This window comes from Lepidochelys olivacea, assembly GCF_965140295.1.
Source record: "Lepidochelys olivacea isolate rLepOli2 genome assembly, chromosome: 7".
In the NCBI taxonomy this organism is placed as follows: Eukaryota; Metazoa; Chordata; order Testudines; family Cheloniidae; genus Lepidochelys; species Lepidochelys olivacea.
Window position 1 is genome coordinate 10,388,165 of NC_140417.1, and position 17,039 is coordinate 10,405,203.

Here is a 17,039-nt window from a genome sequence, read left to right on the forward strand (position 1 = left end):
ATATACAATGTGTCAGACCTAGCTCTCTCTCTATATCTATCTATCTACCTATATAGATATATCCCTTGCAGCTCTAGCAGGGTTCTGGTGGCTTCTGAAACACAGATGACATCAATGGACTCGATATATTTAAAGTAATATTACTCAATTCCTACACACTACTGTAAAAAAGGCACAGCTCCTTTAACCAGAGGGGAATAAACTAAAAACCCTTAATCTTTCTCTCTTCATCTATACTTAGGGCCAGATTCTCAACTGGAATAAAGGAAGGCTTATTTCAATTTACATCACCTGATGATCTGGTCAAACATGAAGAGTTATCATTTGATTAGTTTTTTAAACTCATCTCTTTGAAACACACAGTCCCTGGGGAAAAGATGGCAGCACCTTTGGCCTAAGACACAGGTGTCAATTGCTATGAAGTTTTTATGGCAGCCCGAAAAAGCTGTAAGTGTCCTAGGAAGGGTGCTCATTTCTGACAGCGCTAAAGAACTGACCGTATGTGCCTCCAGCTGATACCACACCAGTTGAAACAAAAGTGAAAAAAGAAATTGTACCTGAACGGTGAAAAAAGACATCCCGTTCCCAAGCTCTTTCGGTAGATAACGAACAAGTTATCCTGGAGCAGACACATGGGGAAACTATGAAGAACACTGGTGATGTCAAAACATATGTTAGAAAAAAACACTGCCCAAAGGTACCAAAAGCCTTGAGGAGACTGGCATCACTGAGGAGCAGATCAATCAATGCATAATCACTAGGTCTCAGGAAATAATTCATAAGAAAATTAGTCAAAAAATTATTTATTGCATCTCAGGTTACAAAATCCTCCCAGAACAGAAGGAAATGTTGAAAATGTTGCAATTTTTCTCAATTAATTTGTTTTCCCAAAAAAAGAAGACTACTGAGTTTTCTGAGAACTTTTTTCATTGCAAATGTTTGTACTCTTATTTTACATTTCAAAATACAGTAGCATGCATGAGTTCTGGCTATGCCTACCTCCTGTGGTCAGGAGAGAATGAGCAGAAGCCATTGCGCATAAGGAATTGGAAATGGATTTTGCAAACTGATCCTCAACAAAGGAAAAAAGAAGACTGGACTAGTTTGGGCCCTACAAATTTAATAGAAAACATAATTCTGCAGACTCAGAACTCTTTAAAAAACAACTCTGTAACATCAAATAAATGAAAATGGTGAAAACCTCTGTGCAAATTCTGTCTAAAACTTGCTCACTTTTTGTCTACCAGCTCAAAATGTAACCCTGGCTGGACAACAGTGCAAAGACAAACAGACATTGCCAAAACTCCTCCTCCAGATAAGATGTGTGTAGGGGCACAGAAGATAAAACACTTTGTTCCTTAGCTACAGTCAGCATGTGACTTGATGTAAATAATCACAATATACTGCAATCATTAGGAGTCACAGCAGGGGAGCGCAGGCTATTTGAGCCCCTCCCACATAGTGGATATTATTGGTCTTTTTGAGCATGCCCAAATAAGTCAGCCTGATGTTCCCCTGAGGGTGGGTGAGACAATCTTTTATAGATGGGCACGGAAGAAGCGCGACTTCTTGTTCCAGGCTATTGAGAATGTTGTTTGTTGCCAAAGCCTATCATTTACATTGGAAGGAAGGAGCCCAAGCAAGGTTTGTAGCATGAATTAGGATTATACCATGTGGGAGATGGGCTGTTGCTCCTTTATGTCCAGTATCACAAAAAGCAAACTTTGTACTAAATACAACCCTAATTAATCAAACGATAGCAAATAAGTTTGGTCAGGAGAGTGATGCTTTATGAAAACAAGCAATTTCTATCATTTCTATGTTCATTTTTATGCACAAGGATAAATTAAACACAGTTCCATGCATAAAGATGCATGGTATGCAAAATATTATTTTCTAAGTGAATACATTTAATGGCGTAGGAAGAAGTCTCACGAAAGTACAAAGCAAAGTAGTGCTGGAACAGAGAGCACACTTTTGTAGCACAGGATAGGCTGTCCGCTCACAGGTTTTATTTATTCAATTTGGTTTTTTTTCTTTTAATTTTGCACCACATTTCAGGGCGGAGCTTTTGAAAATTCCACTCGGTGCCTATCTGCATCTTTTGGTGCCTAAACACCATGACAAATCTGGCCTTGGGTGCCCAGCTGCCCGTTGTGCCTTTGAAATTCTCCCTCTAAATGCTTCCAGCATCAGTCTAGGCCACGTACCCTGAACCCAACCTGTGCATCTAAGAGCTTTTCACAAAACTCATTTTATTTTGGCTATTGTTATGTGGAGGTTTTAACAAATATATAACTACTGTAGCAGTGCAAATATACAACATTTCCCTCCCCTGGCAACCGCATTAGTGCAACAAATTTTACAATAAAGCCCTTCCTTTTCACACTTGTAAAGATTTTAAGCTAACAAAAAGTTCAGTCTTTATTTCAGGGCAGTTAATTAAGGTTGACCAAGTCAGGCAGAAGTAAATTAACTTGGCTGATCAATTATTTATATGAAGCAGAATAAATGCCCTTAAAGAACTTGGCCCAGTCATGAAAGGATGTGTAAATTAAACTAAACACAGATTTATAAAATATATTTCTACTTCTGTGGAGACAACAGTTAATGGCAAAATCAGTTTTCGGTAAGTGATTAAATGGCAATGTCTACTCCCAAATTCTCAAACAGCAGCGGGCATGTGATCCACCCAGACAGCCATTAAAATCAAACTAGTTTTCATCCTTTGTTGCCAGCAAAGAATACATTTGCTTTGCAATTTTAAGAAGAGAAATAAAGCTCCAAACACTGTTGGAAGCCTCTCCTGAATCAGTTTGGAAAAGGATAAACATTTTGAAATCATACATGAAAAAGTAGACACACTAAACAGCTTGGGGGGGAGAGGTTGCCCCTTGAAAAGAGAAATGCCCAAGAAAAGTTCTACATGAACAGCAGTAGAAAGAGAAATCAAGGTACAAAAACAGCAGGGCAGTGGCAGCACAAGCCTCCTCACATTGTGACACATGCCTGACTTGTTTAGAAACCACCCCTATGATTGCGCAACACATTTCTTAGTGTGCCACCTCTGAGATATCAGATGGCAATTTTTGATCACCACTGACCCAGGTTGCAACTAGTGAGCTGGAGGTGAAAGACTTCCATTCCCATCACTAATCTCCTAAATCCATCCACTTCTCTATGAACATATTTCTAAATCAGGGTGTGGATCCTTAGCAAATTTAAACTGTCATTGAATTTCCAACAGTTGATGATCTGTCCCTAGATCTCTAAGCTGGCAAGTAGCAAGGAAGCAATATATCACCCTGCCACACATCAGTTGAGTAAAAGAATATGGATTCACTTGTGGAGATTGAGAATCCTGTAAAGAGTAAGTGTCTGCTCTGGTGGTGGAAGCACTGCAGACATGCAGCTGTTCATTCACTAAAACACACCCCGTTACTAATTAAGTGTAGAGCAAACAGCTTCTGAGCAGGCTGCTTGATGGCTGCTGGCCATCTGAAATTCTGCTGGAGAGGAGAGTCCAAAATATTGCAAATTGGGCCAGTGACTGCCTTTAGGAATGCCTTTGTGGTTAAGAAAGCTGAAGGAAACTGCTGCCCCAATACACTGTATGACTTAACCAAAGCAAATCATCCTCATCAAATTACCCAGACTGCTGTTCGGGTTTCAAAAACGTAAGTGAATGTTATTCTAGATGGCTACCTGCTGTGTTTTTAAAGCCTTTAGAGACATCCTACATTGTATTTTTTAAAAAGTGGCATTCAAAGTAAAGATTAAAGATGGGAAAACTGGTGCAGCAAAATAAGAACCAATCCAAACCTTCACCACAAATTAAGCAAGCCAGAGAGAAACAAACCTTCATAAGGCTCAAAAGGGCCTTGTCATTAAAAATAAAGAAAACTGACAACCTTGCACTTGCTAGTTTCAGGTGGACCTGGAAGAATCACCTAAATATTGCCAAAAACTGATTTAGTAGTATTTCTGCCTCAGCTGAAGCCAAGAAATGCTAGAAATCTTATGATAAAGTTTCAATTTCCATATCCCAGGGGTTTGATTACATTCAGGTATGTTTTGGATAAATCTACCCCTTTGAAGGGTCATTCACTATTGCATATACGATACTATTGGCTGCTTAGTTTTGCAGGAGGAGGAAAAGAAGGGATTAGATTAAAAAAAGAATTACAAATGATCTTCAAGAATCAATAGAGCTGGTGAGAAATGCTACGAGGTTCCACCCTCCTAAAAAGGTGACGCTGAGTCATGTCTCTGAATAGTGGTTTCTTGCTATGGTGTATAACCCAGGACCAAGGTAGAAGAAAAGCAAGCACACACTGGAAGTGTGAAAAGAGGAAACAGAGAGAGAGAGAGAGAGAGAGAGAGAGATGCAGGGGAAATCCTTTGACATTTCCTAAGCTAAAAGGGGAATTCACTGAATTAAAATGGATCCTTGAAATTTCAAAGGCTGAAAACCTTCCAGTAAAGATGGACAAGAATGCTATATTCCAGGATTAAAACACAAATGTACTGAGCTTGGTATAGGATCTTACACAACAGAGTAACAATGTGTATGTACTTGCCGCTATGCAAGCACCACCTTCCTATACCGAATTTTCATAATTATAACAGAAAGGCGTAAATTTTCTAATGCATGGCAGTTCAAAAAGTAATCAAGAGAATGTGCCTGAGGGCTATTTTAATGTATGCAAAGCTAGTGACCCACTGTAAATGGGAGGTAGGCTTCAATGAATGCAAAGTAATGCACACATACTAAAGACCTGGTCTGATGAGGGACGGCTAAAATTAACACCCAATTAATTTCCGAATTGACAAACAAATGAAACCCATAAATCTACTTTCTCATTAATTTTCTTGTGGCATAATTTAAAGCAGTAATATGAGGGCAAAAACTGAGCATTATCCATCATAAATATCAAAAAAGATAGCACTGTAACACCATAAATTATGCATATTACCTGTTGTTAAAAATGATTAATGTATTATCAACTTTATCGTGCACTGTATATGTCTAGACAGATCTAAAATCTGAACATTTCATTTAGTACTTGGGAATAAAGGGGCCAGAAGGAATGGAATTATCCACAGCACATTCTGAGGCTGGCCTCCTGACACAAAGACCGCTTCTCATGCTGTCATCTGGGAGTTCCAGGCTCTGAACTAGACTCATCCCAAGCCTTGGGTCAGTGGAGGTTGAGCATATCGTAGAGGTGATACGCTGAGTCTCCCTGGGGATGGGAGACAAATCACACTGCTCTGAGAGCATCCCTGCTAGCTGATCCACAGAATGGCACTGGCATCTGTTTCACAAGGGGGCCGCTCACCTCCCCTACCCTCATGGCTGAAGGGAAAGCACTGCTCCATGATGTAGAGAGATTGGGAGGAGAGATAACAAATGAAGGGGAGGGAAAGTGAAGGGATAATTGCATTCCGCCTGGAAGGTAACAATTGGTGCTTTCTAGAAGTGCCGAAGCGCATCACCTTGGCCAACTGAATAAGGACACAGCTGTGATCCCTGTTGCCGCAATCCCTCCCCACAGATCAAACCTGTCACTCTTGTAAGAAGCTGAACTTAACTAGCTTGATCTTACTCTAGGCTCTCCAGTCCAATCTCACCCTCAAGTCTCTTGAGTAGCTGCTTTACCGACTCCTGCTTATCCACACATGTCTTTTTATTTTCTTAATTATATACATTAACACAACACCTTTCTCACTCTTTTTTGGCTAAATGACTACAACAGCTTACCATTTCCTAACAGCCCTTATGGCCACTGAGGGATGTGGCAATTTAGAGCAAGTAAAGTCAAGGAGAGACAATGGCTAATCTTCTACATACACTGAAACTTCAGGGAAGTGGTGGTTAGAAGAGAGGAGTGGTAGTCAGGACTCCAGGTTTCTACTCCCAGTTGTGCCACGCTGACTCACTGTGTGTCATTAAGCAAGCCATTTAACTTCTCTGTGTAAATAGTGATTTAAGGTACCCAGGGGTAAGTCAGTTCTGTCAAGGGGGACACAGAAGAGAGTGTAGCAGAAAAAGCAAATATAGGACATAGTGAGAAAGCAGGAAGAGGGTGACATTAACTTACACCTTCAGAGAAAGTAACTAACAAACGGGCATAAGGAGGTGCCATTAGCTCTGTGGCATTCACTAGTCCTCTGGAAGAACTAGTGCCCAAAGGTGTATTTAATCACATCAGACGGATAGCTGAGAACACGAACCTCTGAGTGCTAAACAAAATCTCTGCAAAGCCTTCAATTTTGGGGAAGAGTTGTGTGTACCCCATAACACAAGTGCAAAGAGTAACAGCTTCACAGAAAACCTGACCCTTTCTCTCTCTCTTTCTCTGCTGCAAACAGTACTAACTCCATCAATATGAAGGTCACTGGCCCAAAACCCACTAAACCAGAGAGGTACATCTGCCTTGACAGCATAAGCCATAGACCACTCAAATAGAGTCCACAAAAGAATCTGTCTGCATCCATCACTTCACTAGGAATTGGATAACCCAAGTAACCCCACCTTACCCATACTGGTTACAGACCCTAAATTCCAGACAGAGAACAGAGAAATCAGCTTTTTTCAGGGGTAGGAGTCTGTATCCTCACCATTCCTTGCATACCCATCCAGGAGCCATGCCCAGTCTAGTCTCATTTAATAAATACAGTCCACAACCATGCTTTTCTTTGTTTGGCAATTATTAATCTACATATTCAAAATGAAAGTCATGCCACGATTATCTCGAACTATACAGCAGAACCACGTCACACCAACTGGCAAATACTATGTCATCCTTTTCACAACATGCATCCCAGTTTACTCCATCATGCCTTATACTTGCTCTCACTGAGTAATCTAGTAAACTTATTGTTGCCTAGTCTTCTATTCCCTATCTCCTCTCTACTGTTTTGTTACCATTCGCTACAACATGTTTGTGAGCTCCTTGAAGGAGAGCTCATTTCCTTCCATTTTGGGAGACTTCTTTCAAACCTTCAGGCCTGACAGAAATCATCATACTACTATTAGATGGAAAGGGGCTTTTCATTTCTTTTTAAATGAATGGCACACTGCATAGCAATGGTCTAGTGGCTGAGAACATTACTGTATTTCCAGCCAGGGTGCAGTGAACTCTATTACCAGGACTTTGATCTGGGCATTACATGCTTTACAGAAATTCCCCTCCTTAAGGAAGCATACTTGTAGTTTTAGTGCTGCCATGCTGAGAATGGTAGGGAACGAATCTGAACAGACCTATTTCCATCCCGACTTCCAGTCTCACATTCACACATGGACATACAACACAAGCTACCTACCTGTTCTCCCCACCCCGATACACACCAATAGACCAGTTGTATTCACACAATTGTGTGCTAAGGATGAACAGAGAGTGTAAGCTGCTCCAGTGAGTGCTAACTCAAGGGTTGAGATTAGTTCATATGCATTCAAATCCATCCTGGCAGCATCGGCTCCAATATGGACACACAGATCAATGGAATATTAAAGACCATTAAATACAAGGCCTGCTTTGTGTTTAGCAAATGCATAGCAGGGCAAATTTACTTTACCACCGAGGTGTGATGGGGAGATTCCAAACCTCAGAGAGACCAACGGTTCATTGGGGTTTAATTATAAATCCCCTCTCTCGTTAAAGCATTTTTAGCTTCTCTATCACTCTGCAGTACTTAAAATCACTTCAACAGTCAGGTGCTGATTTGTAACACCACTGCACAATATAGTTTCTCATTTCAACATTTTCACTTAGTTTAATATAGAGAGGGTTTGATTTATCATAGTAGAGCTGGTCAATTAATGACTGGCTTGTTAGGTTACACACTTCAAGTACCTTACACTTCACCTCAAAGCCATAATCACTCTACCGGCCAAAACGAACAATATGTTTGAATCATTAGTGCGAGTTAGTGAATACAATATATCAGAATTTTGTGCAAGTTTTGTTGTTTGCTTTTCCGAGTGACAATAGGGACAATTATTTAATTTTAGCCTTCACATGCTCCCTATAAATATATATTAAATACATGTATTTTTTAATAGCTAGCCTCAAATGCAAAGTAAGAGATCCTACCCTTCTTCATATAAAAGAGCTATCATTTTTTTCTCAAGGTCACTTTGCATGCACAGTCCTAACAACTTACAGCTAAAGCTCACAGGTCCTGTCTGGCATTAACTACCAAAGCCATATTCAGAAACAAGAACAAACAATAATTCTGAAAAACAAAGATGGCGTAAGCTTGTTTTTCTTGCTTGTTTGCAAAACAACGCAAAAGTACAAACTACCTACAAAAGCACAAATTATCTAATGAGGACTCTCAGAAAGTAAACTGCAAATAGCCAACCTCCAGAATTAGCAGATGTAAATGCTGTTTCAGTTATAAGCAGAGAGAGCAAAAGCAGTTCTATAATGTCATCCGCAAAAGAAGACAGACAGGGCACAGTTTTTAATTTGGTATTTTCTCTTCTTTCACATTGCCCTGCTTTCAAATCAGAGGATTTCTTCAGACAGCTTTAGAAATAAAAGTTAAACGTTTTCCTTTTCAAACTTGACAGAGGGCAGATGCATCAATTAGAAACCTATCTGATTAAAAAGGTAAGAAAAAATATAACCAACTGTCGTACATAATTCAGATGCTGTACGTTTTGGTGATTACCTTGTTCATAGCCCTATCCCTTTGTCCTAGACCTTCTAAGTCCTTGTTTGTTGCACTCAGAATTTTCTAGCCATCAGATGCTCTATTACTGTGCTAGTCGTCTTGCAGGAGTGCTCTCTCCCTTCTGAAAAAAGCAAACAACTGGATAGATATCATTACACTAAGGAAATCTCTTGGAAAAACCAAACAACTTGCTAATCTTTCTAGCCCCTTCATCCAAGTTAAAGATAAGAAAAGCAAACCTAAGTCAGTTTCAACCACATTCCAGGGACAAGTTCCCCTTTTCTCCTTTATCAAAATCCCAGCATTTAAAGTTTTTTTTCCAGACCTTGCAGGATAAACTGCTGCTCACACCCGCAAACAAAGCAATATTTGTTTAATAACTGATTGCTGCCATGGGTACAGTAAACAAGTGGCCCAGCATTTGTGTTTATGAACAAACACATCATCTTGCAAGAGCAATTTAACATTAACCAGGTGGAATAATCAACAGATTTCATAGGTGACACTCGGGGCAGGACTAATGTAAACAGAGCAGGGAGGAGAAAGGGGCCACTCTCAGGGAATCAAGGTTGAGGCAAATGCATTACAGAGTAAACAGCTGGGAAGAACTCAAGACAAACAAACAGTCATTCTTCTGACATTTAGAGAAGCAGAAAGGTTGTATGTTACATAGATCAGCTGCTGACCACCATGAAATCAAACCAGTTGGGGACCAGGCCTCCTTGTTTACACAGTGCCATGTTTGCTTATAAACAACAATTTGCTGTTACCAACTTTTGCATTACTCATCATATAAACCATCAGATCAAGTGAAATCTTGTTAACTCATTACTGGATTTGGGATTTAAAAAAACAAAAACAGAAAAACACCTTTGGAATCTTTAGCTAAAAGGAACCAGCCGGATAAGGAAATACACTTTCACATGTCTGTCAAAAAATTAAGGTGCAAAAGAGGCAATATCTGTTCAGGTGTAATCTTGAAGCAGTTTAAAGAAGGGCCTTCACCGGCATAGTCTGCTTCAGGTTTGTCTTTAAAAATCAAAATCAGTGAGTGATATTAGCTAACTTGCTAATTTTTGGAATAGAAACTGGAGAGAGTAATATTTAACCTACAGACAGAGGTAAAACTCTACGCCTTGTCAATATACAGGATAACCTAGGTCAGAAGATGCATTTAAATAAACAACCTGCAAATATTTAAGGTAGGGGTTCAAAATGAAGAATAATATTTCCTTTCAAAAAATGCAAGGAAAGCAGGAACAATTCAGGTTTCTTGCTGCACAACAGAATCCCTGCCAAGCAAAAGGGGTGTGTGTTTACACATACACACACACACACAATGGCTCTCTATATTCTACCTATCTATATGCCCACACACATGCTACTGATGCAGCACAGTGTATTTACTCCTCCTCCCTCTTCTCTCCTCGACTCCCTTGCTCTGGCCTCCCATTACCATTCTCACATCACGGAGCATTCCCTACCTACATTTTTTTTTAACCCAACAGGGCTTTTGGCTCAACATTTTCTCCTAACTCTTGCTCATCCGGATAGAAACTTCAAGCCCTCACCTACCGCTCTGCACCACCCCATAAGAGTTCTGTGGAGCCCCCAACAAGCCCCACCTGTTGTAGGGGAAGGAACCTCCAAGATCTGACATTCTCCGACACTTGGCTACATTATTCAAATCTTGTGGCCCCAGGGCTTCCCTGAATCAGGGACATGTGTTTTCCGTTCCCATCTCTCATCCCCAGGGCCTCACAAGAAGTTGGATACAGCAGCTATCCCAGCAGAGATTTCCATGACTGCTCTGACCTGGGCCTGGATTTCAAGAAAGGCATGAAGATCGGGAAAGAGGATCAAGGGCTCAGGATGTTCGTCTGGGATTCAGGAGACTCAGGCTCAATTCTTTATTTTGCCACTGACATTCTGCATGACCTTCCCTTGGTCTCTCTGCGAAGCACTCCCACTACTCCCGTTACATACCCAGCTGGATAAAAGGTGCAAACCAGGTGGGAGAACAGGAGTCAAGACTCCAGGAAAATGCAAGTGCTGGTCCATCTCTTTCTCCTCAGAAGAATAAATTTTCTGAAGTCTGGGTCACCAGAGACTGAACTAATGACTGACTGCACATACAATTCCATCCCTTCTCCCCTCCCTATGAGTGATCACAGTCCAGCCTCACAGAACAGCTATGGAGGGGGGGAAGCAGTTAACAAGATATTCAGATACTTCATATTTGCTTCCAAAATTTGGAACCCACAATCTGAAATCATCACAAACATCAGACTCCATGTATAAGTACTTGTGTTTCTGCACTCACGCATCCTATTCACCTCAACTGAGTTGCCTATCGATGCTCCTTTTCTAGCACGTAAAAATCACAGTTTACTCAGTACGAAGTAACTACTATATGATAAAAACTACAAGCATAACATTCAAATGCTTTATTGGTCAAATAGATGGATGCTTTTATTAGTCGAACCTTTTTTTGTAATGGAGGGCCACTGATGACCCAGTGTTAGCCTCATTCCCTGCTATTAATCACACTTCTAAGAGCTCATTTTGTTTTAAAATCTTAAGAAATTGCTATAATTTAAAGACATGGTGCCTACATAATGGGAAATGCTTCACAGATTATATCATTTTATATAACACCGTATTTTTATAGGAATGCTGACCACGATACCAAGGTATTACAAAACTTGAGTACAATATTTTACAAAGAAAACCTAAATGTAAACTTTCTTTTGTATTTGTGGTTTGCCACATCTATAATATTTTAATCACAACCTTTTGGGAGTTGCAGAATTCACATGTATATGGCTTACATAGATTAACACTACAACAACATTCCCTGAACAAATGTAAATAAAATAAAATAAATTAGGATCCCTAATATGAAGATATTGTTTAGATGTGTTTAAACAAAATTCAACACAATGAGGTACTATGTAATCTCCATGCCTTGTCTGTTCAGAAAAGAAGAACTGAAGATGTCTCTTTATTGTAAGCAACTTCTACAATGAACTAGAAGCATCTTGCAAATTCACCTACTATAGTGAGATTTAAATTAATATAAACGATGGTCTTAACCCATAATTCTTTCCATTATTTAAACATACTCTGCAAAATGTTTTGACAATGTTGACTGTTACAGGAGGGAAAACACATTTAAGACCCAAATGTAAAAGCAACAGCAAAAACCTTCCATTTTGCAAATGTAAAGTAAAAAGCATCTTTAAACATCTTCTTATGAAAGAAAACGTGGTGCAATTATGTTGTAACACAAAAGAGAGTGTTCTTTTCTCAGTTCTCTAACAAGATATTAGTACCTACTGGCCCTATGAATACTGTGTATAAATCACATCATATTCAGAGTGTCTGAATTAATTATAATAGGAGCTGGAGAGAAATGTTAACTTTCCAGGTTGTTGCTAAGGATTAGCTTTTGTTTACAATTCTATATTTATAGACCAAGAAAAATTTGTCAACTGAAGGGCAAAGAGGAATGCAACTACACAAATGTAGCCATGATATCAAACAAATCAGATGTTGCACCCGTTTTTTGGAAAGCAAACCACTATTTATAACATGAAGATGCAAATGAGTCTTACAATATACATGTGCTTCTTATTTCCATGCATTCAACGTCACTAGATATTATTTTATAAGAAATTGTGTTAACATTTCTCATACTCTTAACTCAAGTCTGAGATTGTGAAACCAACATATGTGTAAACAGGTAACATGTGTGTGGGGCGCTGGATAGCTTAGGACAGGGGTAGTCAATTTTTTTTTTTTTTTTGTCGTCAAGGTCCAAATTTCTTGGTCAAGGTAGATTTTGGGATCTGTTCACAAGTGTCTGGCAGTCTGATTTGGCCCACAGACTGCCTATTGACTATCCCTGGCTTACAAGGTTGATAATGGGACACAGAACTATTCACTTACATATCCAGCCAGCTAGGTAGTGACCCGAAGTTATTGGATGATGGCTGTTTAGCAGCCTATGCAAAAGGAGTTTGGCCGTTTCAGCCCAGTTTCATATCATAGGTCCCGCCATCATAAATAGAATTGACAGCTTTGTACTGCATCATGGCAGCAAATCAAGGACTACGGGCCTAATCCAACTCCCACTGAAGTTAACAGAAAGGCTCCTGAATGAACATGAGAAAGTAGTCTGGTCTCCACCCCATAGGTGCTTGCTCAGGTCAGAGTTGAGACACATTGGCAGAACAGGATGGGGAACCCTGCAAAGCTATTCCTCTTGTTCTATGGATAAACAAAACACTTTGGCCTCCAACACTTCCATGTCTTTTCTTTTTGCAAAGAGGTTGCCCACTAAAGTTAAGGTTGCAAAACCATTTCCATTTAGACTCCCTATTTTTAAACACTCACAGCATTGAGACATGCACTCACTCTCACGCTTGCTCCAATGTTTGTTTGTATGTGGAAAGCTCAACAAAAATCTCTTTAGTGGTTTCTGGTTTATGGAGAAGTGGGTGGAATAATGCATTTTTCTATTAAACAAAACTCTAACCACCAACTTCTTAACAGGGTGATTTGCAGAAGTGCTGAGCACCCACAACTGCGAGTGTCCAATCCCTCTAAAGAATCAGGCCCATAACTCGTAACGAGAAGTGCGCATTAGATTGGCTTTAATGGAAACATTCAGTCTCCCAGTGTTGACATAACCGGGGGGGGGGAAGGGGTAGGTGTCAAGGTGCTGCTGGGACAATACACATGTATTAGATTGTACACGCCCCTGTAAAACACGTATGCACGTATGCACACACAGCAATATGTTCTAATAAAACTGCCTTAACATCAGAGACAGAACAAAGTTCTGCAAAAAACCCATACATTTTTTTCAGGATTTTTTTCAGCTGTAGGTTCTTTCTGGAAATTACTATGTTTCACGATACTCTACAAATTCTTAATTTTTTTTTAAAGGCCCAAATTTTCATTAACACTCGTTCAAAAAAATGTGTATAGCTAATCTGTACTATTTCTGTGATTAGGGACACAACTGCAGTAATTGCATGTGCAATGAGTCAGATAAAAATGTAGCCACCGAAAGGAAGGTCCTCTGAAAACCAGGCCCTTATTTCTTTCCCTTTAGTATGTGAAGACCAGGAGAGCACACCCTTAATACTAGAGTAGCAATAGCAGCAGCAGCAAGCATAACCAAATTGTGCTGAGGTACTGTTTAAGGAAACAAAATGACCTCTGCAAAATCCAGGGTGTCCAACCTAATGGACAACTTGTAGCTTCCAGGCTCTACTCTGTGGCCTTCCAGGGGCAACTGTGTCAAAAAGAACGCTTCTGAATTTTCTATGGGGAGGATGTAAGTGGCATGGTCTTTCCGACTACAGATTACTAAATCTCCTGCATCCCCTGATGCCACTCTGATCTGAGCCAGAGGAACGCTCTGAGCTGTTGCTGTCCTCCTCCTGCTCTAGCTGTTCAGCAACTCCCCCGCTGCCTGGCTCCTGTACTACAGAGGTGAGAGAAGACAGTTGTTGCTACCCTGCCTGCTTTCCTGCTGGGCTGCGGGAATGTCAGGCAGAGTCAGGTACGAGCTGCATTGCTAGGCACTATGCTAAGATCAGGCACAGAAAAAGAATAGCTCACTTCCATGCACAGTCACCCATGGCAGTCTGGAAGAGGGAAAGAAAAGAAGCAACTCAGAACTAACAACCTGATTCTCAGCCTCAGGCCAGGGTACAGAAGCCTGGAGGCTGCTCTAACTTGCATCAATTAACTGTGGTTCTTTATGGACCACATGCCAGCTGCAAATGGAAGAGCATAATGTGTTTCAGCCACTCCCTCTTTCTACCCTTGATATACTCCCTACCTCAGGAGCTGGGGAGGGGCCCCCCTAGGGACTTCTGCACCTGGACACTAGTGGTTTCCAATCACTTTGCAGAACTGTGCCCCTTTGACCTCTTTGAAAGAGCATGTTTGGCCCTCGAACTGGAGGATCTGGACACCACTGTGCTAGGTAGAAGCTATTCTATGCTTATGAAAATTAGCTCTTTGCTGCCGAATACCGAGCTGTGTGCACAGTCAGTATTATAGCTTGTGTTGTTCCTTATTTGGCCAGAACTGTGGGTCTCCTGTGTTCATGTCTGAAATCTGTAGTTAAATATATTACTAGACCATCTCCATCCACATGCAGGTGCATGGTCAGACAGGTGTTCTTGTTGCTGAATACAGCACTGCTGATGCATAGGCTTCCTGCTTAAGGGATTTGTGAGAGAAAACAAAACACCAAATTTAAGGACCAAAAAGAACAGAATATTTAGCACCAGGCCGTGCAACAGGAGGACAATGTGCATGCTGGATCTGACTGTGCACTGCTGACGTCAGAGACCATATGATCTCTTACTTTGGGATTAAAATTGTTTGTACAAGTCAAAGCAGAACAATAGGAACAACAAGGCATACAACGTATATTGCTCTACACTGCAGCCACATATTCAGCTGTCTCAGCCACATTCTTCGAGTAAACACAGCTTTAAAAGAAAATAGCCAGAGCGAAGAACTTCTGGAAAGCTGCTACATCTGATCATGCATGCAAGAGTTCTCCTATCGCTTCCTTCCAGGGTTTGGGAAAATAAAACAAAACACCTGACACACCACTTAGCAAGCATAATACCTACAAAAGCGCTACTCGTTTAAACAGGTTACCATGCTACCTAAGCCTTAGAGGGAGGTCTATGAGCTATAATGAGTGCATCTTGTTTTGTAAGATACACAGAGGAGCTCAATTAAATGAACAACTGTAAAGGAAACAACTGATAAAGGAATTAATGCTCTCTGTGCCAAAACTTAACATAACATCTAGGATAACAAAACAATGTCAAACGTGTAACTGCTAAAAGAGGTAAAAAAAAAATGTTTTAGACATTCAATCCTAAACTACATTATGTAAAATTATCATCAAAAAAGACTAAAATTTCTTTTTGTAAAACTGCTAGATAAAGCTCTATGTTTCTAAGGTACCACTACTACCGTAGTATCAGAGTGCATAACGTACTTTAATGTATTTTTACTCCCAACACCCCTGTGAGGTAGGGAAGTACTGTCATTCCCATTATAGAGATGAAGAACTGATGCCCAGAGCAACTAAGTGACTTGACCATGATCACACAGGAAGTCTGTAGCGGAGCTGGAAAGTGAAGACCAAGTCTAGCATGTCCAAATCTTGTGTGTCCAGTTTCTAAACACTGGACCATCTGTCCTCTACAGAGAGGCAAAGAGATATTATAGATAGTAAAATCCTGTGTGAATGGGGCTAATTTCATTAGGCAGATGAATTAGCCCAACACTAAACTTGCAACCAGAGCAAGCAAAACCTGGGAGTTGGCCTGCATCCAGTTACAGGGGAAGGAGGAACAGCAGAAGAGGGCAACCTCATCTCTCTTCCTATGTGGGTAAACGATGGATCTACACTGTGTGCACACCCACTGGATTCCCCTGGCATCCTCCAAATTCATCATCTATTCCGCTGATCTGCAGAGGCTAAAGAGAGCCCTTTCATAGTGATCAAGGAGATAGAGAATCCTTCTGCACAGGCTGTTCAGTTCTGGATACCAACCTCCTTGACCTCAAATGCTGAAGACATGTAGCTTTTGGCCCTCATGTGCCTACATCTACAGTGCCTTAGGATCAGTGACACAGAAAAGGGAGACCAAAAAAATGCCACAGTGACTGATTAACACATATATATATTTATCTACAGATGCTCCCCGGGTTATGCAAGACCCAACTTACAGAAATCCGCACTTACGGAAAAAGTTCCATAAACTAGAAATAGGAGGTGGGGTTTTTTTGTTGTTGTTTTTTGGCGTAATGGTCAGGTATACATTTCCGACAAAATTCGAGTTAAGCAAGGTGTTCCGGAATGGAACAATTGCATACATCGGGGAGCGTCTGTATATTTACCAGATAGATAGATAGATAGATAGATAGATAGATAGATAGATAGATAGATAGATAGATAGATAGATAGATATAGTAGGGTGGTCACTGATGCCTCTCCCCCTCAGTGGCACGAACTTCTGAATTAGCACGGTTGGAGCAGCATTCTCCACGGTGATACTGGACAAAAATCACATCATTTTTTGTTAGTACAAGACAAGGAAAACCCTTACAAAAACAGGTCTGTCCGGCTTAAAAGCAGACGAATGGCCTGCATAATTTTTACACACACACACACACACACACACAATACAGTTCTATGTACACATTACTTTCCATTCTCTAATCCTTGCTGCATCCTTCTAAGTTAAGTACTATTATTCCCATTTCATGGAGGTGTTAGCCAAGGCGTAAGATGTTACAGCTCT

At 40.5% G+C, this 17,039-nt stretch overlaps 1 protein-coding gene across 12 annotated transcripts in view; it reads right to left on the reverse strand.

Annotated features, from left to right (window-relative positions):
- The window catches only part of FOXP1 (forkhead box P1), a 494,495-nt gene that overhangs the window by 211,139 nt on the left and 266,317 nt on the right, over positions 1–17,039 (reverse strand). Inside the window, exon 1 of one of the 12 annotated variants that reach the window (XM_084634570.1) lies at positions 8,683–8,765. The exons of 10 other annotated variants lie outside the window; for them this stretch is intronic. The gene's annotated coding sequence lies outside the window, so the exon portion shown is untranslated. Of the gene's footprint in view, positions 1–557; positions 576–8,682; positions 8,766–17,039 lie in introns of those variants that run through there. One more of the 12 variants, XM_084634559.1, reaches the window with a different exon arrangement.